The sequence below is a fragment of the Macaca fascicularis genome, chromosome 6 (genome assembly GCF_037993035.2).
Source record: "Macaca fascicularis isolate 582-1 chromosome 6, T2T-MFA8v1.1".
In the NCBI taxonomy this organism is placed as follows: Eukaryota; Metazoa; Chordata; class Mammalia; order Primates; family Cercopithecidae; genus Macaca; species Macaca fascicularis.
The window spans coordinates 131344165-131369486 of NC_088380.1; the positions used below are offsets into that span (position 1 = coordinate 131344165).

A 25322-nucleotide genomic window follows, 5' to 3' on the forward strand; every position below is an offset into this window, starting at 1 on the left:
TGACGTGAATATCTTAACGACCTGCTTCGTGGAAAGGTTAGAAAATCCTTCCTATGTTTTAGGACATGCATCAGAAGAGAAGGGTGGGAGAAGGTCTGAGATACTTTCTTGCTTCTACTATTTTCTCAAATTCTTTCAGTTTAAAATATTTAATATGCCAAGGCACCATATCTTGGGTGTAATGTGTCTTGAACCCTAGCAATGTACTCTTAGAAGGAAGCTTCTATAAGTTTTATTGGCTTTCTCTTCCCACAAGCAAATGATTATTTTCATTTTCTTTATATATTTTGCCCAGCTACTAGAAGCGGTTTCCAAAAAAAAATCTGACATTGATTTATTTTTCTTCTTCCCTCAGGTTAAAACGATGAAAAGAAAGCAACTATTCTGTTGGACTAAACAATTTATTTGAAACTTGGACTTCACAAAGACTCAAGTAGCATTCTTTCATTTGTTTCATGGTGTTAGTTGGTTTAACCTTTTTTGACTTGTCCAAGCACAGTGAATTCACTGCCCACGGGGAGTTTGCTGACCATCTGCTCTATGTCATGCATAAAAGCCATAGGGCCTTTCTTCCTTTCCTGGTGTCCATAGTTCCAGAAGGATTTAGTCAAGATAAAATTGCCTCCCATCTTGAGTTGATGTGTTTGAATGTAAGAATTACGTTTGGAGGGGGAAAAAAATACGTTCTTTTTTTCTTTTTCTTTTTTTAACCTATCATGAAGTTCATGGCTTAGGCCCTAATAACAAAAGACAGATTTAACAAGAGAAAGGCATACACGTTTATTTAATATAAGTTTTATGTGACAGGAGAGCATTCATAAAGAAATGAAGGCCCAAAGAAATAGACAACTTGAGGATTTTTATGTTGAAGTTTGATTAAGTGTGATTGGAGGACAAAAGGGCATGATCTAATGGTAATAAAAATTAAGATTTAAGGGAGAATTAAGCAAGGTCTGTTTGTTCATATTCTTCTCTGTGTCCCTGTGTCCTCAGAGGCAAGGCTGGTCCTTTTCTCTGTGTTTGAAAGGATATTTTTTGAATGAGGGTCTCATGCCCTGCTGCATGGAAGAAGAGTGAGGGGAAGGGGAGAATGGCTTTTCTGCTTCTGCTGTTTTCTTAAATGTCATGATGCCATATTTGGGCGGCAGCATGTCCTGAACCCCATTACTTTGTTTCTTTCAAAAGTAATTCCAAATTAGTATCTTGGAGGGTTATAAAGCTTCACTAAACAGAATGTCTGTTACACCCGGACCCTCTGGAGGCCTTCTTTCCTCCATCTGCATGATCAATCTCTGGGGATTCTCACAATCATCCTAGAACCTCCAAAGAGTTCTCCACTTTTCTTTTCTTTTTCACATTTCATTTTAGTTGCTGAGTTAAGCCTGAATTGGCGTTTCCATAAATTCCCCTTTCATAGCTATAGATAATTATATTTCCCTTAGTCCAGTCTATTTACAACGTTGTGGTTTTAAAAAAATAAGTTAAAATTTAAAAAGACTTCAATTCGGGCTTTCAACTTATCATTTTATGTATTTTCGATTTTTGTGGAGGGAAGGAAGTGTAGAAGAGAGGAAAATAAAGCCAAAGTATAAAACTGCAGGAACAGTGTGTATGACAGCATTTTCCACCATTATAATGGAACTAGAATACGTATGCCCTGAAAAGTTAGAAAAAAAGAGACCACATTAGATTTCCAGTGGAGGCGGCAGCAGAGCTTTAGAAATAAAGCTTCTTTTTACTCCTACTCTTTATGGGCACGGGTTTAAAATGGTATTTTTATTAACAAAGTAGTTCTATCAGGGAGGCATCCTTGGCATGCCAGTGCACCAGCTGATTCCCCTCTTAGTCTCTATTTCTAGTCTTCCTTATCCTATTCTTCCCTATTTTTATTTCTCTAGTTCCCATTTTTTTCCTTTTGACCTTCCCATCCCTGCAATGTGCACATTGGTCCTTAGCCCTTGGTGAACCAAACTCTTAACAGTTTCATGACTCTAAAACCACATCAAGAAAATCACAAAAGATTCCTTAAAGCATCAGGAAGTGTTACTGTATCTGTAAAAACCGCACATAGCTGAATTTCTAGGTCTCCTCAAATCTGAATTTCAACCTCAAAAAGCAGTTGAAGACGCCCTCTATTTGTTTAGTGCATTTATTAGATGGCTTGATGCAGGTCAAAGAGGGTGTGATTCTATTTTGAAAGTATCTCAGGTGATTTTGGTTCACACCCAGGCCCCCACTGACATTTTTTCCTAGATATCCGTTGAAAAATCAGAAATTACAATGAAATGCTGTATTCCACATGAAGCGAATGTAGGGGAGCGAAAATATCTTTTCCTCACCCATTGCTAGGTTCATGGCTAAGGCCCCTATAACAAAAGATGGACTAACGAGAGAAAAATAAATACATTTATTTGAGTTTTATGTGACATGGGAGCCTTCATAAGGTAATGAAGACCTGAAGAAACAGGTAAACCTGTGTATTTTTTATGCTAGATTTAATAAGTAGATAGTTGTGGAGAAGTATGATTGGATTAAAAAGTATGATCTGACGACGATAATAAACTGGGGAGACTTAGCCAGGCCTGTTTTCTTAGATTCTTCTCTGTATCCCCGTGTCTTGAGAGATAAGGATGTTCCTTTCCTCCAGGCGTAGGAGGCAGCCTCTCACATGCGGGTCTTATGTTCTGCTTCAGGGGAAGGTCAAAAAATCCTTTCTAGGTTTTTTAACCTTCCTTCCTTCAGGAAGGAAGGGTGGGAGAAGGTCAGATAGGCCTTCCTGCTTCTGCCATCTTCTCACATTCCTCCAGCTTAAAATACTTAGTATGCAAGATGCCATATTTTAGGGGGGTGGTTTCTGAACCCCATCAAAGCTATTTTCATTGCAGAAAAAAAAAAAAAAACTGCTTCAATGGGAAACTATGCTTCATCTGGTACAACCTTCCTGTTATCTGATTCTAGCCTTTCATTGTCTTTGAGTTATTTTACAACTCTGTGTCTTGTAGGTAACTGATAGACATGCACATTCTGCCATGTCTAATATAGGTTCAATTGACTTCCTTCCCCTACCCCTGGAAAAACTGGTTTTATTCAATTTGCATGCTAATTTCAATATTCCTGATCTTTAAATATGTCTCTTCACATTCTCTTGAACCAGTTATAATATCTTCTGCATTCCGTCTTTGATTAATGGTTAGAATCAAATCTTTAACGTGTTCATTTTTATATCTGTATGAGGGTCGTGATTTCACCCTTCTTTTGAAAATTATCTTGTAATGTCATTCTCCCTAGCCTTTATTCATCATTATTTTCCTAACTCTGATAGTTCTTTTTATTTTTAGAGAGGGTGATTATGCTTCCTGAGTTCAGCATTTGATGAGCATAAATATTTTTACAGGCACGATGGGCCACAACATTTAGAATTGGGATGTCCCAGAAAATCTGCACAACAATATTTCTCATGGAACTATAGAGATGGAAAAGGTCTTAAGTTCATCTCGTCTCCTTCATTCCAGGAACAAGACTAATAAAAATCCAGAGAAATGGGGAATTTTTTCAAGATTGCAGAGATTTTGAGTAGTAACAGAATTGTGCATGAACCTGTTGGGGCTCAGAACATGATACTCCAAAGTATGGTGCTTTGGCATGCTGACTACTTTGAACTAAAGGAGATTGAAAGGCTTCAGAAGCAAGGTCTCTCTGAGCTTCTCCTGCTCCCCTGGGAGTCCCTCACTTCTTTTCAGTGAGCCATAGAAACCAGAATTCTTCTCCCGCAAAGCAAGCCATAAAACTTAGAAAGGTCACTCTCTCTCTTCTCCCTTGAAGACTGCCATTCCATAAGGGTCCTGTCCCATACCTGGGAGGAAGAAATGTTACACAGAGAGGCCAAAAAGAATCTAAACAGACAGGCCTTGCTGGGCTCCTACCATTCCCAGTCTATTACCATTAGATCATACTCTTTGGTACAATCGCATTTCCATATGCCTGTCCAGTCTTCATCAATCTCTTTCGTTATAGGAGCGTCCCTTACAACGGACGAGGAAAGTTATTATACCTTTTCTCCCTTGCAAACCCAAGTCTGGCTAATTCCGGATTCCAGGGTCTTTTTTACTGCAGTAAACTCTTTCTAAAGTGGGGATAATAATATGGACCTGAAAATTAATGTAACAGTTAAATGACGTCTGAATCTGAAGAACCTAACACCATGCCTCACTCATAGCAGAGGCCTCTGGTGTTCTCTCTCAATGAATACAATGAAATGAGAAAGCAAACACCACCATTTCTGTGTCTGCTTGGTCAGCCAGTCTCATTAACTCATAGGCACACTTCACATCTCATTGACATTTCCCAGAATGATTAGACACATAATAAATGCTCGATAAAATTTTGTTGAATAGAATTGATTTGAGCAGAATGAGCAGTTATGTGAAGGAACCACAGCTGATTTTAAACAAAGACTCTTTCAACTCTGGAGCTTGAAGGGAGAGCATGTTCTCATTGTGAATTGTACCCTAATCCTTACATCAACCATAAATTCTAAAAATAATCAAACTAGGTTTTTAGTGAATGATTTATCATCTAGAGCAATTGTGTTTTCTTTTAAATTTAAATGTAAGTTTTTTCTTTTTTTAGAGACAGGGTCCTGCTCTGTCTTTCAGGCTGGAGTTCAGTGGTACAAGCATAATTCATTGTGGCCTGCAACTCCTGGGCTCAAGCAATCCTCCTGCCTCAGCCTCCCAAGTAGCTAGGACTACATGTACGCACCACCTCACCTGGCTAATTTTTATATTTTTTTGTAGAGAAGGAGTCTTGCTTTGTTGCTCATGCTGGTCTTGAACTCTTGGCTTCAAGTGATCTTCCCACCTGGGGCTCCCAGTGTGTGGGGATTTCAGGCTTGAGCCATCACCCACCCGGCTGCAATTGTTGTAACCAGATATCCCGACCTACTTTCTGCTGAAAATCACCCTACATTCCTCTTTACATAGAAATATTATCACAAATCCCTTTGAATGAGCGACTGCCTATTTTAGGAAATCAGTGACTGTACTTATATTGGTTACGGCTTCCTTCCCCAGCAAATATTCCCAGGTCGATCTTCAGTTCAGGCGGATGACGATGGGCAGTATTCGCAAAGGCACTCTATAGTATAGATGCCTGAGAGCTCTTCAGGCTGTGTGCTAACAATATTTTGATATACTCTGTTTTTCTCCCCTCTAGCTGTTTCCTTTACTGCCTGAGCTGTTTGGTCATGTCTGAACTGCTGCTGATGAAGCCTTTTCTGGCAGGTTGCCCGGGGAGCAGCTCTCCTGTAGATTCCGCCTCTCTCCAGGAGTTGCCTGCCTTCAGTATAATGGGCAACATTGAAAGCAGCAAGGCGTTCGGTCGACAAGGTCAGAGTGCCTTTCATTCCTGCAATAATCAACCAGTGTAGCTCTTCCTCAGACCTGGGGAGAGAGAAGATAGAGGTCAAAAGAGCAATTACATTTCACATTGACTCCAGAAAAGGCTTGGATCACAAGACTGAAAAGAAAAACGGATTCTAGCCTCATTCTTATCCATTCCTTTTCTGGTCATTTTTGTTATTAACACTGCCCTGAAACCATAACAAGTTTTAACTTGATGACGTGAAAAACGCATTTTCCGCCTGCAGATGAGATCTTTCTTCTTAGACATTTAGCACTGTCAGCATATCGCAAAAGAATGCAAATGAGCTGCAGGATCTATAACCAGAGACAGTAAGCAAAGGCCATTAATTATGTTTTTAAAAAATGTTAACCCTAGCAGACTGTATAACAAGCAATTGTGCTAATTTCAATCTGTAATCAGTCCCTACATTAGCATAACTTTATTTATTTAGCATTAAGGCAACAATTTAGAGAATATAATTTAGTTGGAAATGTCAGTAATTTTGCAGTGGCAGATTGTTGTTACAAAGCTACCTCTATTTGACCTTACAGCTGCCAGGACTAATTACTTTAATTGCATTAATTGCACTGACCATTCTGGTGTTTAATGTAGTTGCTGTTACTCTTTAACCATTGAGCAGATCAGCCTGGCTGAATTCTCAGTAAAATGGGCCAGTGCTTCTTTCTAAATCTCCTTTGATTCTTTTCTGCATTTTGAGAGCCCAGATAATTCACCGATTACCAATGTTCTCACTGAGATCATGAATTCTGAGGAGAGCTCTTGAAGGAAATAAAAATCTGTACTATATTACTGTATTTCCTCATGGATTCTTATTGCTCACTGCTGACTCGATTAAAGTACAATTAGTTCACTAATGACAAAGAAATGTGTAAGAAATGTTTGTGGCAGTTTTGACAGTAGATTAAAACTCCTTTATTTCACATTTTGGAATGAATTTCTATGAACAAGTCTGTACTCTTTATTTCTGCCTTATCGACTGAACCTATAGCTTTCCCCAGGATTGGACTCAACGCAAATTGAAATACACAGCGATGTCCTAATTTAAGGATAGATCTAATTTAAGATCTATGGCCTTGGGAATCTATAAAATAGATACTTCCCCCTGACAAGGAAAGTTTCACAGGACATTTAATAAATACTTTACTACCAGTGATACATCTATTAGTCAAAATGAAGAGCACTTGAAATATCCTTTTTTTTTTGAGACGGAGTTTCGCTCTTGTTGCCCAGGCTGGAGTGCAATGGCACGATCTTGGCTTACCACAACCTCCGCCTCCCGGGTTCAAGCGATTCTCCTGCCTCAGCCTCTCAAGTAGCTGAGATTACAGGCATGCACCACCATGTCCGGCTAAATTTGTATTTTTAGTAGAGATGGGGTTTCTCCATGTTGATTAGGCTGGTTTCGAACTCCCGACCTCAGGTGATCTGCCTGCCTCTGCCTTCCAAAGTGCTGAGATTAACAGCATGAGCCACCGCGCCCATCCTGAAATATCAATTTCTCATCCTCAGTAGGCTGAGGTAGGAGGATTACTTGAGTTCAGGAGGTCGAAGTTACAGCGAGCTAGGATTATGCACTCAAAACTGGGCAACAGAGCGAGATCCTGTCACTACATATATATATTTATACATATGTACGTATATACTCCAAAAGTCAGAAAAACTAGACTCAGCCAGTTCCTCTGTCTACTGAAAGCAGGCAGCAGCTCCTCCTTGCTTCTTTCAGATGATCCTCTAATCTCTGGTTAAACATTTTAACTTTTTTATTTTTTATTTTATTTTATTTTATTATTATACTTTTTTTTGAGAAAGCCAGCTGACTTTTTATTGCTTTGGCGGCGCGGCCGCAGGAGCTCTTGGTGGGGCGGGTCCGCTTCCTCTTCACCATTACAGGCTTCTGGCCGTGCAGGGCGCTGGCCCTGGGGATGGCAGCCATGCGCAGGTCAGGGCATACTTGTTCTTGAGTATCACGTGTCCGATGCTGCTGAGCGTGGCGCGAGCATTCTTGTTGACGATAGTCCGCACATAGGCGGTGGCAGGCTTCCGCTGGCTGGATCTGCGCTTCATGACCACCACCACACCTCTGCAGTCGGCTGCCGGCTCCACGCCCACAGTCTTGCAGTGAATCAGCCCGTCGTGGCGGAAGGAGTTGCAGGCCTTCAGGTTATTGGGCTCTGTGCTGTAGGTCTACTCAACTCCTCTTGATCAGGAAACTGGGGCAGTTCCGCAGGACCATCTATTGCAGCTGCGCAGACATGGCGGCGGCTCCTCTCGCAGCGGCCTCAGGGGCTATTTAAAAGGTAACCCTGTTTACTTTGTTCAACGATTTGAATCGCAAAACATTCTTTAATATAGCAATATATACCTATCTGTTTTATTATAACTATTATTCACTGGATAATAATATTAATAATAACCAACATGCATTGAGTGACTGCTGTGTTCCAGGCACTGTTTTAGGCACGTGATGCGTATTAATTCATTTCATCCTCCCAACAATTCTATGCAATTATTATTATTAATGTTATTAAACAGAAAAGGTAATGTAATAGTAGGGCCGGAATTTTAACCCTCATATTTGGGTCTAGAGCTTCTGAGCTTGACCTTGACGCTAGATTGCCTCAGAATTGGATGACATTCTTCCTCTAAGGCTACATGGAATTGATAACCAGATTTCCTGCTATGTCAGTTAACTCCTAGCTAGCCATCTTTGATTCCTCATCTGGCAGAGTTCAGTTTGGCAACATTTTTCTTTAAAATGAGGCACCGTGGTCTGAATACAGTTTTCACACTCCAAACATGCAGAGTATTTCTTCAGGCTAAGCTCTACTGGTCTGAAAGTTCTCAGCCCATATGTCACTTCCTTCTCATGACCCCCCCAATCGGCCTTAGGAAGCCTCAGCATCGGCTCTGGTGGTACCACAAGGCTTTCTTTACTGGCATTAACACCCTGAAATTAAAGAATTAATCCAGATTCCCTGCCTTTCACAGGGAGAGGGGGGGTGGCTCTGTCCACAGTTTTCAACAGTTTCACTGTTAACTAATCAATCCCACACAAAACAAAACAAAAAAATTCACGAAACTCTTGATTCCTTCAGATTTCAACTCTATATTCAGATTACGTGGTATCCCCAGAATGAGGAGGCAAATGAATGGCTCTATATGTGCGTGTTTTTTTGTTTTGTTTTGTTTTTAATTCCTCTCTGGATCCTCATCAGGTGTGGAGCGCTCATTGGAGACTTTCTGACAGGTAGTAAACCCTTCAGACATAGTGTTTATCCCTTCCTCTAAGGCCCCTTTATAGCCAGCTATTTCCCTGGAAATAACCTGTGACTCTGATGAACCGGGATTCTCACTATGTCTCCAACACAGCCCCACTTTCTGCCTCCATGAATAGACTCATGTGGTTGCTCTCCCCGTCCCCATCCTGTTTGCTTTCTGCTTCCACAAAAGATGTGTGGAATCCTTTCCTTCTGTAAGTTCACCTTAAGCAGCACATCCAGCGCTTTTCTAGAGGCTTTGCAGTGGGTTATTCTGTCATTTCCGCCCTCTCAGCCCCTCTCCCCTGTGCCTGCTTTGCTCTGTTCCTCTGGACTGTGTCCTTACCTCCTCTTGTATGGGCCATCACAGTAGTTGCCCAGCTTCTGGCTTCCAGTTTTCTTCATCCTGCTGACACTGGCCTATGGAAAATCACCCCGGGGCTCCCTGCCTGATAGAGAACACTTTTTGTCTGTAGTTGTCAGCCACATCTGCATTTTCAGTCTGAAGGTCATTCTTCTAGTGGAAAAGACACAAGCAAAATGGAGTTAAGTCATTCTATTTTCTCTTTGTCTCATTACCATTACATCATGATCTCTTAGAAATGTGGCTAACAGTTCCTTGTTCTTACTCTGTACACATTAGTAAAAGTCATTTTTAACCTTTTATTCAGCAAAATTGTGCTTATTTTTCACTTTCTTCTATATGACACCATTCTTTTAGGTTTGTGCTATTGAATTGCTTTTGTTCTTGGCTACAAGTTCTTTGATCTTTCAAACATGCCTTTTAATATCTGAGCTCCAAGGAGAGTTCCCAAGCAACTATATTGATTTCTTTAGTTTTTCTTCCATATCTGGCTAATTTTTATTATATAGTTAGAATTTAATTTTCTAGTCCTTCTGGACCTATTTATAGTCTTCTAGAAAACCCTCTGGCCCTGGGACCAAACATATATTTTCTTTGAACTTTTTGAAATGTGCTTTTCCATGGTCTAGGATGCATGTCAGATACTGCTGAGCCTATCTTTTGCTCAGATGGATTTTAAGGCGATCTCACTTTCTTCCAAGGTTCTCAATACTTCTTTGTTCTAAACCTGTTCTTTCTTGAAGATTGGACTCCAGTTCAGAGTGTCCTGCAAAGTCCAAGTTGACAGACTACGTCTTTTTATTTGCTCCAACTTCTGTTCCTGGAGGTGAGACAGGCCCCAAATCCTACACTGCTTAGTGATGATAGGTGGCCACACCAAGCTTTGGCTCCTGTGCACAGGCACTAGCAAAGAACACCAGAGGAGCAAGAATGACAGCTACAGGGGAGGTACCCAGCCTCTTTACACTGGAATGAAGGCCACCAGGTCAATGTGTTATCTGACATAAATGAATGTGGTCTCCTTTGCCCAGAGGTGTTCCTTTGACGGTGTAGAGAAGGAGATGGCAAAGCAGAGGAGGCACGGGAACCAACATGGGAGGAAGAGAAAGCAATGAGGGGTGGGGTGGGGAGATGGGGGACTAGCATCTACTGAGACCCTATTTTGTGCCAGGCACTGTGCTAGGCATTTACACATATCTATCACTTATTTCTCCTAATACTACTGTAACACATAGGGAAACCGAGCATGATGTAAGTTGACTTCTGACAGTCACAGAGCTAAGGAATGTGAAAACCAGGAATTAAACCTATATTTGAACATGACAGGATAACAACAGTAACACAGTGCCATTAAAACAAAACCAGAAACATACAGTTCATTGCAATACAGGTATCTCAAGTCACATGCATCACAAAAGTAATGACCTTATAAAAAGATGTATGTATATATCAAAGCCTTATGATAAACTTCAAGAGAATAGCTATTTTACTGTACATTATTAATAATTTTGATGTATATTACTAGAATTTTGTTGTATCTACTTTGTTGAAAATTGTACCCTTTATTTGAGTATTTTTACTGGGCAGAGTTTTTTGTTTGTTTATTTTTAGTTTTAAATCCTATTGATGATACTTCTTAGCCAAATGGGAAGAAAAATAAATAACACCATAGGGATAGTTACATACTTTGTGACCTATAAAGGAAGTAGTCTTCTTGGTACATTACTGTCAGCTAAACATATAAATGTTCTTTGAGAAGTCTGCTTCTAGATGTTAATGGAGGTATTGATTTTACCTCTGTCTTTTTTTGATAATGCCTATTTACTGTGCTACCTCCTCATCTCCATTCTGAGCTCTGCTCTCTCAAGTGTTAGTGTCAGAGGCAAGTGCCAAAACCCAGGTGACTAAGTGGGTGTCAAGCCAGTTGCAGAAACAGAGGGAAGACTTAACTAATGGCACAGGTCTTCTAAGTCAATGGACCCTGTCTCTCCTAATTTCATTATCAATTCACCACAGGAACCTGACAGAGTCCATGTGCTAAGTCAAATTCAAAAGCTCAAAAATGAAAAGGGAAAAAAAATCCATTTTCAGAGTCAGGTAAAAACATCATAATTCAGAGAAAATCTTTAGTATTGACTTATAGCCGCAGACTCCTGTCCAAAGATTTCCTCTTTAAATTAAGAATACTAATGATTTCTCATGCTGAAATTAATAATCCCAAAGCTGCACATATTCAAAAAAGACACTAATTGTTGTACTTCAACCAGGAAGTGCCAGTGAGCAGATTCCTAACCTGTTTCCTTCAGTGACTGTGGCTGATGACGTGCTGTGGTGTTCCTGAGAATCATATGCTTCCCTGGGAGGCATTATTGTGTTTGCCAAGAGGCCATCAATTTGAGATGGAATATCCTGTTTGTTGAGGCTTCTATAACCTACGATCCAATGGCTCTCTGATAAACAGATTTGTTTGAGACAAAAGTTCTTGCCTGAGTCATTTGGAGACTGAATTGTGCTTGTGAAGGAGGTGATGCAGACCCCACATGAAGACAAGCCAGGGCAGGCTGGGGCCAGAGCAAGGCACTGATCAGTTCCAGAGGAAACCAGAGCTTTCCAGATAGCCACAAATAATTGAAACCAGGAGAGAGGAAATAGCTATTTGTGGGGAATAGGAAATTGATATTGAGAGGAAGTTGATATAGAAAGATACACAGATATAGTCATTTTGCTGCTATTTTCATTTACTCTGTGCCATTGTACGTATTTTTGTAAGCCACATGAAAATATTTTTAAAACTGTGTAAGAGTATGAATGAATAGGTAAAATCTCTTTAAAATATTTGATTTTTTTTTTCTTTTTTTTTTTTTTTGAGACAGAGTCTCGCTCTGTTGCCTAGGCTGGAGTGCAGTGGCGTGATCTTGGCTCACTGCAACCTGTGCCTCCTATGTCCAAGCTATTTTCCTGCCTCAGCCTCCCGAGTAACTGGGATTGTAGGTGTGTACCACCATGCCCAGCTAATTTTTTGTACTTTTAGTAGAGACAGGATTTCACCATGTTGGCCAGGCTGCTCTCGAACTCCTGACCTCAAGTGATCCACCTGCCTTGGCCCCCCAAAGTGCCAGGATTACAGATGTGAGCTATTGCACTAAGCCTGTTTTAAGTTATTTTACTGGCAAATACTATCATTAGAAATTAGGCCAGGTGCAGTGGCTCACAACTGTAATCCTAACAGTTTGGGAGGCTGAAGTGGTAGGATTACTTAAGGCCAGGAGTTTGAGATTATCCTGAGCAACACGAGGAGACCCCACGTCTACAAAAAAAAAAAAAAAAAAAATTAGCCGTATGTGGTGGCACATGCCTGTAGTCCCAGCTACTCGTGAGGCTGAGGCAGGAGGATCTTGTGAGCCCAAGAGGTCAAGGCTGCAGTGAGCTACGATCGTGCCACTGCACTCCAGTGCACTGAGTGACACAGTGAGACCCTGTCTCAAAACATAAAAATAAAAAGATAAAATAACTTTGTTAGAAATAAGTAACTCTGTTAGAAGAAAAGAGTATTTAGAAACCTTTCCAGAGTTCCCTTACAGAAAAAAAGATAAAGAGGTACCTATATTACTAGTTAGTTACCATCTGTTTTTAGAAAGCTTTTTGTATCAAAATATTGGAGTCTTTTGCAACAGCCTCAGAATGTTTTTTGGGGTGAGCCTACCATTTTGATTGGTGCACATGTTAAAGAAATTTAAATTTAAAATGTATGCTCGAATATCCTTCTGTTCATCTCCGTATTATGGGACTTTACTGTTTGTACTGTAATTAGTCATTCATATGCTATCTTCCCCACCAGACTGAGTTCCTGGCGGGATCACAAAGTCTCTAACCCCTGTAAGAGTCCCTAGAACAGAAAAAGTACACAGTGGACACTGTCTGGGGATTAAGTTACACAATGTAACTATTTTGCAGAATAGTTACAAGGATTAAATGAAATGACATAAAATCCAACATGTATCTATAATAAATCACAATAGGAATTCAACTGTTAGTTCTCTCCCCTTCTTCTAACTAAAGAAAAGATACTTTTCAATTTTCAAAGCAGTGTAGAACACTAAATATCAAGTTTCACCTAAAAATATATATATTCTGTGGAACTTGGTTTGCTTTTAAGAATAATCACATTTGAGGCTAGGCATGGTGGCTCATGCCTATAATCCCAGCACTTTGGGAGGCCGAGGTGGATCACTGTAGGCCAGGAGTTTGAGACTAGCCTGGTTGACATTGTGAAACCCCATCTCTACAAAAAATACAAAATTTAGCCTGGCGTAGTGGTGTGCACCTGTAATCCCAGCTTCTCGGGAGGCTGAGACAGGAGAATCACTTGAACCTGGGAGGCCAGGTTGCAGTGAGCTGAGATTGCACCACTGTACTCCAGCCTGAGTGAAGAGTGACACTCCATCTAAAAAAAATATATATATTTGATATATTTGGAAATTTAAAGCTGAGGGAGATGGATGGGAATAGAAAAAAACCTGGAAAACAGAAAATTTGGCTTTCTTCTTATCAATGCTTTGTGGGGAAACAGCCTTAGGAAAACTTGTTGGCCTTCCTTCTTCTAGACTGTCATGTCGCTGCCTGGAGCTAATCTGGATCTTTTGGTCCATCTTGGATGTACCTCCAGGCGACAGGCCCAAACTAAGGGTGAGCTACTTTAAAGGAGCAATGGGAGATTTGGTGCCAATGGCTGAGATCAGTGTTTCCTCAGACTAAGTCACTTATACTGCATGAATTCCATGGATGAGACAACCTCTGAGCTCTTCCTCTGGAGAGTTACCTAGCATTTCCATCCTGCACACAGATAAGCTTTGCCTCTAAAGTCAGGGCTGCTGAGGAACATCTGTTTCTCCAGGTGTTGTAAGGATAGGAAGCCCCTATAGAAGAAAATTAGCCGTATATGGCTATATGTAATGTTGATATACAGAAGGAGAGAGCAGCAATTTGTACCTAAAATGTTTGTAGTTAGCAAGCTACGGCTTTGGGCTCATAGGAGGAACAATACCCCAGATATGGTAGATATAGAGATTTGTCAGACAATTTATATGCAGGTTTAAAAATATCCTATGTGAAATACAAATACAAAAGGGAGTAACTGCTATGCCACAAGTGATCTGGTGTACGCTTGTACACCAGAAAATGACCATTAGGCTACACTGAATTTTCTTTGTAGTTGATTTCCATCAGATCATAACTAGCTACAAAAGTGTGACCAAAGGATGTTTCTTTCTGAAAACAATGTCTACTGTTTTAATGTTTTCCAAACACATCTTTCTCCATCAAACTTCTAATCTCTTTAAATTGCTAGTGAAAGGGGTTTTAAAACATCTCGTTAGTGATTCCTGCTTCTTAGAGCTGTAATTCAAAGAGGGGCAGTGCCTCTGATCACTTAGAAGAGACTCGGAGAAGTACCTCTACAAAGACGTCTTAAAGTAAACAGCACAATCTTACTTTGGTCTCTCTCTGTCATTTGAGGCATATGTGTCTGAGGACTGATGGCAAACAGCATGGAGCTGTTTTCAGTTATAAATTATTTCATCATTTCTTCGTTTGAGGGGAAGCCGAACAAGGTTCTCCGGAATTTTCTTTGTCAACAAAATGATCTGGTCATCTATGTTATTTCATTTCAAAAACTGGGACACATTCCAGACTCTGTGGTCTGTCCAGAAATCCCCAAAAATGAGTCCAAGAATCTGAGTTAGGTGTTAGCACTGACCAATTTGTTGGCCCCAAGGTTTTCATTAAAAAGGCAGTATGGGTTGGGTGCAGTGGCTCACACCTGTAATGCCAGCACTCTGGGAGGCTGAGGTGGGAGGATCACCTGAGACCATGAGTTTGAGACCAGTGTGGATAACACAGTAAGATGCCCCCCACCCCAGATCTCTATGAAAAAAAAAAAAAAGTCAATATGTTTAAATATCACTCTGACAACCAACTTTAAACACTTTTGGCTCTAGGGTATTCAACCTAAAGGTTGATATTTGATCATATAGATTGATAGTTCTCATTGTCTGCACTTCAGAAACACTGAGGACCTTAATAAAGAAAAGAAAAAGGAAAGGAAGAGAGTAATATAGATACATAATGAAAAAATTGAATCCACACAAAAGAGTATACAGTGAATTAATGCTCTCTCCAATCCAAGCTTCAGTTTTCCAGTCTCTAACTCTCTTTTACCTGGGATTAAAAAACATACAGATGCCCAGACCTCACCTCATTCCCACTGGGTCACTATCCTCTGGCATGGGTATTTCTAGTAAGTTCCCTGGGTGATCCTATTGCCCAATCAGGTTAAGAACCACTGACTTCGATGGTGTGGCAGAATTCCTGGACCTCTCACGCTGGTGGGCACAGTATAAGATGTGTGGGTCTGGGGACTCACTGAGTATCAGACTTTAGAATTGGAGAACTCTTATTATATGCACTTGTTAGGGTGAAAAGGTTTTGTGTTACTTGCTTAAGAGGCAGTTTAATATAGTTAAGAGAAAACAACACTACAGCAAAACAAACTTACGACTTGGAATGTAAGAAAAATCGCTAGATCTGACTTTACCAATACTTCATTGTGTGACATTGCCATCACATTGGAAAACTTAGGAGGCTGAACTAAATGAAAGTATAATGTTTACCTTGCTAATATTCTGTAGTGTAAAAGGTAGATGACGTACCCTGGATCGATCTATACTTTTTTCCTAACACTACCTGGTTTTGTTCAGGTACCTAAGCCCTCTGACGTAGTCCAAATACTTCAAGGGAAGCTGACTCCCACATGGCCTATCGGTGAGGCTGATTGATTGAGGGATAAGTCCTTTTCTCTTTAGGGATGGGTATGTGATCCAATTCCAGAAAATATAAGATGCCGACAGATTTGTGGGAAGTTTCTGAAACTATGAGGATCTACTTCCTCTCTCCCACCAAATGTGAACAAGAAAGCACCAGAGCTCTGACTGGTACTGTGGCCATTCTGTGATTAACGTGGAATGGACTTTAGTACTGGGCTTTCACTCTGAAGGCAGAGTGAAAAGACTAATAGAACCCCAGACCAGGTCGATGTATTGAACCATGGCATCCAACAATGCTGAAGCCCTCACTATATCCGGACTTTCTGATAGATGAGCCAATAAATCTATTGCTTAAACATTTCTGAGCTTAGTTTCCTGTTACTTGAAGCTGAAATCCACCTTAGTAATCCATCTTCTTTAAGTCTAAATCCCTCACTCAAGGTCTTAATTCATTCCCTGCTTTCAGGTATCTTTCATTAGCTTCTTGGTAATTTACCTTTTTTAAAATTTATTATTATTTTTTTTTTCCAGTTTTATGACCTCCACTCACCCTGATAACTTTGCCATTTTTATCATCTCTTCTCTGTCTACTCTTGGCCCATTACAAATTAGCATTTAGAAGCATTGAAGTTTATGTGTATGTGTATATATACAGCTCTTGTTCACAGTAAGGGGATACTTTACTAGTGACAAGTGGAGAGGAGGCTAATGTATAGTCAGTCAACCGTTTTAGAAATCTAGGGATGTCTGTAAAAGAAATTTCCAATGTCCCCTTTCTAGCTTTAATTAAGTAAAGGACCATTTGAATCTTGATGCTAAAGGATCAAGAAATAGATTATTTCATATGGAATGTAAAAGTTCTTTCTTCTTACCTTGGGGAACTGATTTTATAGAAATTCAGGGGAAGGAAGGGAGGGAGGGAGGGGAAAATTCATTTTTTCCTAGTTTTACATCTTAGGGCGTTTTCATATATAACTTCAGTTAAGTCTTACAACAAGTCTGCAAGGTAGGTAACTTTTATCTCCACTTTACGTTTGGGGGCAACTGAAGCTTAAATAAATAATGTTCTCAAGGCCACTCAAATATGTGTCACAGCCAGATTTACACCAAGGACTGTAAGACTCCAGAGTCATATATTCTCTACAACTTAAACTTCATCAGCTCTTTGCCTAAATCCCTGGCGAGTTTTTCTGACTTTTGCAGTCTTCTCCAGTGGTCTCTTTGTTGAGCAAGTGGTCAGTGTCACGGGGACAGCCTTCTAGCTTTGGGCTGCTTGTGGCTTCCATTCCTGGGTAGTTCTGCCCTTCTCAGGCCCTCGGAAGCCAGTGATATTGTCCGGCTACTTCTCTCCCAGGCAACTCTGGTAAATAGTCACTGAATAAATGGCTGGTTCCCATCAAATATTTCCCTGACTTGATTTCCCTACCATACTTTGGTGTTCTTGTGGTCACCACATATGAAATGATAGCCCTGGTTATAGCCACCAACCTGGTCTTGTGGATCGTTGCAATTGATTGAATTGTTCACAAATACCCACTACCTGTTTTTATGCTGCATATTTTCTCTGTTTTCTCTTAAGTAGTGTGTCTCAGCTCTTAGTGAAACCTGCCACAGTGCCCAGGAACACACATTTATAGTACAACCTGACATGTCAAGCTTAAAGTATGATGAATCACCCTGAGCAGGCTGGGGTGGCTCTCTTTTTAGAATTATTCCCAACCATGACATCAGAACACTGTAATAATATGGAGAGAAAGTGGATGGGAAGAAACATTCACAAAAAGGAAAGAAAGAAGGGAGGGAGGGAGGGAAACAGATCTGGAATGGTTGAACCCGTAGAACTGCTGATAGGATTTTTACCAATTCTATTTACATAGACATTGTTTTGGCTTAGCGATGTCAACATCAGTACTTCTGAAAATTATATTTAGAGGGTAACAATGTAACGAGATGTAGACATCAACTCAAAGATACAAGCAGAATTTTCTTTTGGGGTTGCCAGGGGGCATCTGGCCATTCTTAGAGAAAAAAACGATGTCCTGATTTTCTTGTTTCTCTTCCACTACTATACCACTCCCAGTAGTTTGAGGGACAAGGGGAAGGAAGAGCACAGATCTCCACATTTCTTGAGTGATTCTTATATGCTAGGAATGTTCATGTCTGTGAAGTCATTTGATCATCACAAAAACTGTTCAGTGAAGGTTGGTGAAAATTATTGTTCCTGGTTTTTATCCTTAAGATAGGGGAGGCACATAGAAATTGAGTAATGTTCCCTGCTGTTGCTAGTGAGTGACTAAGTGGAGACTTGGACCTCCTCTTGTACCAGCCCCTTTGATATGGTTTGACTGTGTCCCCACCCAAATCTCATCTTGACTGTAGCTCCCATAATCCCCACGTATTATGGGAGGGAGCAGGTGGGAGGTAATTGAATCATGGGGGCGGGTCTTTCCTATGCTGTTCTCATGATAGTGAATAAGTCTCATGAGATCGGATGGTTTTATAAAGGGGACTTCCCCTGCACAGGCTCTTTTGCCTGTCGCCATGTATGACACACCTTTGCCCCTCCTTCGCCTTCTGCCATGATTGTGAGGCCTCAGCCATGTGAAACTGTGAATTAATTAAATCTCTTTCTCTTTATAAATTACCCAGTCTCAGGTATGTCTTTATTAGCAGCATGAGAACAGACTAACACACCCTTCACGCGCATTATCTCATTTAATTTACACAACACTTTCATGAGGTAGGTAAAATTCTCTTATAGTTCTCGAGGCCAGAAATCTAAAATCAAGGTGTCAGCAGGGCCATGCGGCCTTCAACGACCCTAGGAGAGAATTCTTCCATGCTTATTTCAGTTTATGGTGGCTCCTTGTGTTCCTTGCCCTGGCCTCTGTTTTCATGTGGCCTTCTTTCCTGTGTCTCTATGCCTTCTATTATGTCTCTCCCAAGACACTTTCATTAGCTGAAGGCCAACTCTAATCCAGTATGAGCTCATCTTGATCTTTTTATTTTTATTTTTTTTGAGACGGAGTCTTGCTCTGTCACCCAGGCTGGAGTGCAGTGGTGCCATCTCAGGTCTCTGAAAGCTCCACCTCCCGGGTTGATCGTGTTTTTTTTTTTTTTTTTTTTTTTTTTGAGACAGAGTCTACAGGCGCCTGCCACCACACCTGGCTAATTTTTTGTATTTTTAGTAGAGATGGGGTTTCACCGTATTAGCCAGGATGGTCTTGATCTCCTGACCTCGTGATCCTCCCACCTTGGCCTCCCAAAGTGCTGGGATTACAGGTGTGAGCCACCACGCCCAGCCGATCATTTTCTTAGTTGTATCTGCAAAGACACTTTTTCCAAATTAGATCACATTCTGAGGTTCAGGATGGACAAGGATTTTGGTGAAATACCTCTTCACCCACTAGAGGAGGTCACGAAATCGTATGCTTAAGATCATACAGCTATGTGGCTAAGGATTTATTTACTGCTCTTGTTTATTTGATACCAAGTCTTCTTTATAACCACTTCAGAGATAGCCCTTGGGGATACACAGAGTTAAGTCATGGGCTTTGCATGGGGCTTTGCATGGGCTTTGCATGGGGCAATAATAGGTAGAAAGGAGAGCTAGAATAACAATTAACTAAAATTAATGTGGCTCTATTTGAGGGCCCCCCACCCAGCAAGTATGGTAGTATGGAAATGATAAAAACTACATGAAGATCTTTGGTGAAACAATCAAAGCTGAAGAACCATGTCTTAGGGGACTCTATTGGGAAAAGGGTTAATGTAATGGAGACTATGACAAGATACTGTGATGACATAGACCTTAATGCTCAGGCAATAAAGTGAGAAGCTCCCAAGAGTTCACAGGCTTAGAAAATAAATACAAGAGTAGAAGATTTTAAGTGAATTAGTGAACACTACATTCTTGGATATTCTTAAGCCTTCAAGGAGATCAATAAAAATTAGGAATTACTTTTTTGCACTATGCTTCTTTAGTGGAGATACATTTGCAAAACTGGTCTTAATTTTAGTCATTGATTTGTAAATATTACACACAGATTATATAGAAATTTGTAGAAATTTCTAGCCATTCTGCTAGAAGTTTTCTACATTCTTTCTAAGCAGTTCCCAAGTCTTGGGAAGAAAAACCATGATTCAGAAATTAGGAGAAAGAATCAAAGAAAGGTCAGAAAAAGTGGAGGGGAGGAGAGGGCATCGAACCAATCTAGCTAATGAAAAACACAGACAAGAAATATGATAACATAGAAATCAGATTTACAATGGTGAATTAAGTCTAAAATTCAGAAGCAGTCTTTCCAGTCATTTGTGAAACATTTTTCTTTGATTTCCTTACAAAATTCCTTTTGCTGGTAAATTACAGCATTTTCACCATGGAATGATTAAGCACTACATTTGGGACGTCCATCACTGAACAAATCATCCAAACTTAACAAAATGAACATTGTGGTAGTGCTGCTGCAATTCTAATGCCCGGAAGTCTTCAAGGTGCTCCACAGAAAGAAAAGGAAAAACTCTGTTGTCAAATGTTTGTAATCAATTAAATCAAAGTAAGACGATCTTGGATTGTATTTATGAAGTCATAAAAACATTTTATCAAAACAGTCATCTAGAGAGTACTCAATACACTAAAAATAGAACTATGATATGATCCAGCAATCCCACTTGTGAGTACATGTCCAAAAGAAGTGAAATCAATATATTGAGGCAACATCTGCACACCTAAGGTCATTGTAGCATTATTCACAATAGCCAGGATATGGAAATGATCTGGTGTCCATCAGTGGATGAATGGATAAGGAAAATGTGGTATATACACATAATGAAATGCTACTCAGTCTTAAAAAAAAAAAAGAAAAAAAAGATATCCTGTCATTTGCAGCAACATGGATGAATCTAGAGGACATTATGCTAAGTGAAATAAGCCAGGCACAGAAAGACAAATACTGTATGAGCTCACTTATATGTGGGATCCAATAAAGTTGAACTATGGTTACCAGTGGCTAGGGCGGGGGAAAAGGATGGGAAGGGAGGAAATGTGGAATTGTTGATTAAAGGGTATAAAGTTTCAGAGAGACAGGGAGGTTAGGTTTTGAGATCTATTGCACAGCAGGGTGACTCTAATGATAACTAAGAGAGTAAATTTCATATGTCTCACCATAAAAAATGATAGGGAAGGTAGATGATGAATATGTGAATTAGTTTGATTTCATCATGCCATGTTGTGTACAAATATCAAAACATCACATTGTACCCCATAAATGTACACAATTATGATTTGTGAATCAAAATACTTCTAATACTAAATTTTAAATTTTCTCCAGGTACCTCAAAAGGGTCTCTCTTTTGTTAAGAAGTATAGAAGGTATTTATATATGTGTCTGCTTGTGAGGCTGAGAGGGAAAATGTTTTTATTTAAGCCTGCCATTTAGACAATGGAGAGAATAGGCTATCCATTAAGAGTTTGATTCCATCCAACTAGAATCACGTATGAGAATTTATTTGTCCCTTTTACATTTATACCCTAGCCCTGATTTTGCTTGGCAACTTACTGGAGAATTTTCAATATCTTGAAAGCTCTTTAGTGTTTTGAGAATGGCACTGAATTGTTTCCCTTGTAACAGATTTAGCAAGTGAAAAATGGAGGGTTTTTTTTTCCCTCATTTTCAGACATAATCTTGGCAGAATGTTTAAAAGAAAGATAAACAAAATGTCAGGAACACTTACAAAAGAACACTACAACAGAGATGCAAGAGGTGGCAGGGAACAGAATAAATGGATATTGTCATACAGATGGCAGCTGCTGCTAGATTGGCCAATGCAGTGATACTTAGTTTTCTTTCATGGACACTGAACTCGTTTCAAATAGCCCTGACACAGCAAAAGTGGAAAGTAAGCGCCTTTCCTTTTCTTCTCTGCCACATGGGGTAAGTCATAAAGTCATTCTTGATACCACGGACTCATCTATTTCCAGAGAGGTTATGAGTGTAAGTGGGAGAATAAATGTTTAGCTTCCCAAATCACCTTGTTCCCTGGGAGGTTTCATCAAACCTAGCAGAATCTGTGTGGATGCTCCAAATCTGTCTGTTCTAAGCACCCACAGATGTTTTCTCTTGGCACACATAATAAGGATCTAGGATTAAATGTTACCATTTAATAATTAATTCCATTCAAACTCTCCCTCCCTTCTGTTGAATGCTGGCACTCTGGTATAACTGCTGATGTGCTGACATCCTGGAACACCTGATGTGCTGATTTCCATGCTATTTGTAACATTATATTCAGGATAAAAGTAGTTTAATTTCCCAAGATGTAGTATTGTAGTTTTCATAAACTGAACCATATGTTGGGATGTGTTCATATACCTGCAGTTAGTTACATTTATATGTAAAAGTTGGCAATTGATTTCTTTCAAAGAAATTGAGAATGTGGATTCTCTAACATTCTCCTAAATGATTTTCAATGTGAAATCCCTATGCCTTTATTAGACATATAATATGCTATCACAGAATTATACAAGACTTCTGTTTCTGAACCAGGAATCATTGTCCTCTTTTAAATTACACTACACATCTGTAAAATTTTAACATTTGAGGAATCTGAGTGAAAGGTATCCATATAGTCTTTATATTATTTTCTCTACGTTTTGGTAATTCTGAAGTTATTTCAATGCAAATCATTAAAAAATTACACTACACATACAAAGTAGCTTGGTATATTTTAAAATAAACGATCTTCTGTTTCATCTAAAAAAGCATTAGCTGAAATAAATCTGTCATTTTATATACAGAAAACATGTAGTTTAAAGGTTCTACCGCGCTACCTATAGAAGCATAAAGTAACAGGTACGTTTGTTGTGTAACTAACAAGGTCACAGGCTGTTCAGCTGCTGGAGCAAACTCGATTAAGACCGTGATAATCTTTTGAAAGATTGTAATTTATCTCCATTTGAAGGGCATTATCTTAGTTCTTCAGCTATCACAGGGAGCAAGGTTAACAAATATGCAATGATGAATTTTTGAAAGCTATAGTCAGATCTTGTTCTCTTAAACCCTTCTAAAGGGCTGTCAAAAGGCAATGAAATAAAAATTGTCAAATTTGTTCACAGACTTACATAATGGCTGTTATCTGAGAAAGTGGTTTATGATTCATACAGTCACTACCTTTACTTAAGCAATTTCTTGTTTGCATTAGATTGAAAACAGTCTGTTCCCATTGCTCACGTGGGAGAGATTACCACAAAAGGCTCTTGTTTACTTGCAATAAGAAGCTATGAGACGCAAAATCTGTAAAGAGGGGATCTGTACTCTCAAAATAGTGTGGTACTTTCATTAAGGGTCAGCATTATTGAGTACCTTTTTACCAAGTTTTCTTGATTTAAATGTAGATTTTGGAGTCTACAAGTAGCTTTGAATATTTCAAGTGGATTTTGAAACTAATTTTTAAGGAGGACGAGAGGAAAGTAAACAGATTGAGCATCTTCTGCATGGTAGGTGCTCTGCTTGGTAAACAGGTTATTCTTATTGAATTTTCCGAACAACCCCCATGAGGTATGTATGATTTACATCTTACAGATAAGCACATTAAACACCGAAAGCTGAAGTACACAGCACCCATTCACATTGTGAAGTCATTGAGAATCGAATTAGGGAAATACTCACCAAGCTATATCACAAGGATATAGCTTTCCACTACTATCTCTGCTTGCAACTGTTTTTATTTTAGTCCACTTTCTGTTGCTTATAACAGAATACCTGAAACTAGGTAAATCATAAAGAAAACAAATTCGTTTCTTACAATTATGGAGGCTGGGAAGTCCAAGGTCTAGGGGCCACACCTGGTGAGAGCCTTCTTGCTGCTGAGACTCTCTGCAGAGTCCCCAGGTAGTGCAGGGCATCACATGGTGAGGTGGCCGAGCATGCTAGCTCAGGTCTCTCTTCCTCTTTTTATAAAGCCACCAGTCCCACTCCAGTGATAACCCGTTAATCCATGAACCCATTAATCCATGCATAGATTAATCCATTCAGGATGGCAGAGCCCTTATAACCCAATCAACTCTTAAAATTTCTACCTCTCAACACTGCCACACTGGGAATTAAATTTCCACATGGGTTTTAGAGGGGATAAATGTTCAAACCCTAGCAGTCTTTAAAAGGTTTTTGTACAATTTGGTCCAATCATTTGCTCAAGTGAGTGATTTTTTTTTCCCCATCTATGCTGAGAACAATTTCTTTGAGGTGCAATATTGCTATGATGTAGATGTTCAACTGGCCTGAAAAGCCTCAGTAACAGTAAGTGTGGCCTCACTGATTCTCAAAAGAGTAAAATAAAAGTGGGGGATGGGGAAGGAGAAGAGGAACTGATATGCCATTCCAGTGTCTTGTGTATTTAGAATGCACAGACCCACCAGCTTTCAAATATTACTTTATGTAACTTAACTTTTTGCTACAGTTAGACTTGGGAAGGGTGATGAGAGAAATAAAGTATAGCAAGAGTAGTGTAAGAGACATACAATTGAACTTTCTGTAAAAAAGTAAATGCATACTCTTTACACACAGTTTTTCAGTTGTCTATGAAGCCAACCACATAATTAGGGCAAGTTATTTGAGCACAGGAGAGAGACCAAGACTACCTTGTATTTTTGATAGGCTTGGTTTAATTTAAAAATGGAGAATGACTAAGATAGGCTTATAAACATTAAAGTATATTGAGAAACTTACAGTTTTACAAATTTAATTCTTTGACCTGCAAAATATCAAATGCAGCATAATTATGCTATTCAGAAGATAGTAATAGGATTAAATTTTTTTTTTTGAGACGGAGTCTCACTCTGTCCCCCAGGTTGGAGTGCAATGGCATGATCTTGGCTCACTGCAACCTCTGTCTCCCAGGTTCAAGTGATACTCTTGCCTCAGCCTCCTGAGTAGCTGGGATTACAGGCATGCACCACCACACCCGGCTACTTTTTGTATTTTTAGTAGAGATGTTTCACCATGTTGGCCAGGCTGGTCTTGAACTCCTGACCTCGTGATCTGCCCACCTTGGCCTCCCAAAGTGCTGGGATTACTGAGCCTGGCCTAAAAATATTTTTATTGGTAATGTAGTATAGGTGGTGTGGTGTAGTAATAAGAAGTAAGCTTGAAGTAGGGTGGTGGTAGTAGTCATACAATTGTGTATATTTGTCAAAACTTATAAAATTGTATACTTCAAAAGGGTAAATTATTTCTTGATATAAATTTTACCTCAGTAAACCAGACTTTTTTTTTTTTTTTTTTTTTTTTGAGACGGAGTTTTGCTCTGTTGCCCAGGCTGGAGTGCAGTGGCGCCGTCTCAGGTCATTGCAACTTCTGCCTCCTGGGTTCAGGCGATTCTCGTGTCTCAGCCTCCCAAGTAGCTGGGACTACAGGCATGCGCTACTATGCCCGGCTAATTTTTGTATTTTTAGTAGAG

The 25322-nt window shown here is 39.7% G+C and overlaps 1 long non-coding RNA gene and 1 pseudogene across 1 annotated transcript; both read right to left on the reverse strand.

The window, feature by feature from the left end:
- Positions 1–382: 382 nt before the first annotated feature.
- On the reverse strand, positions 383–23795 carry LOC135964410 (uncharacterized). The gene is made up of 2 exons (XR_010587585.2): positions 23670–23795; positions 383–5441 (listed from the first exon to the last, which is right to left on the reverse strand). It is a non-coding gene; the product is annotated as an uncharacterized lncRNA (long non-coding RNA).
- Positions 7249–7678, reverse strand: LOC102143811 (large ribosomal subunit protein eL28 pseudogene; annotated as a pseudogene).
- Positions 23796–25322: the final 1527 nt, after the last annotated feature.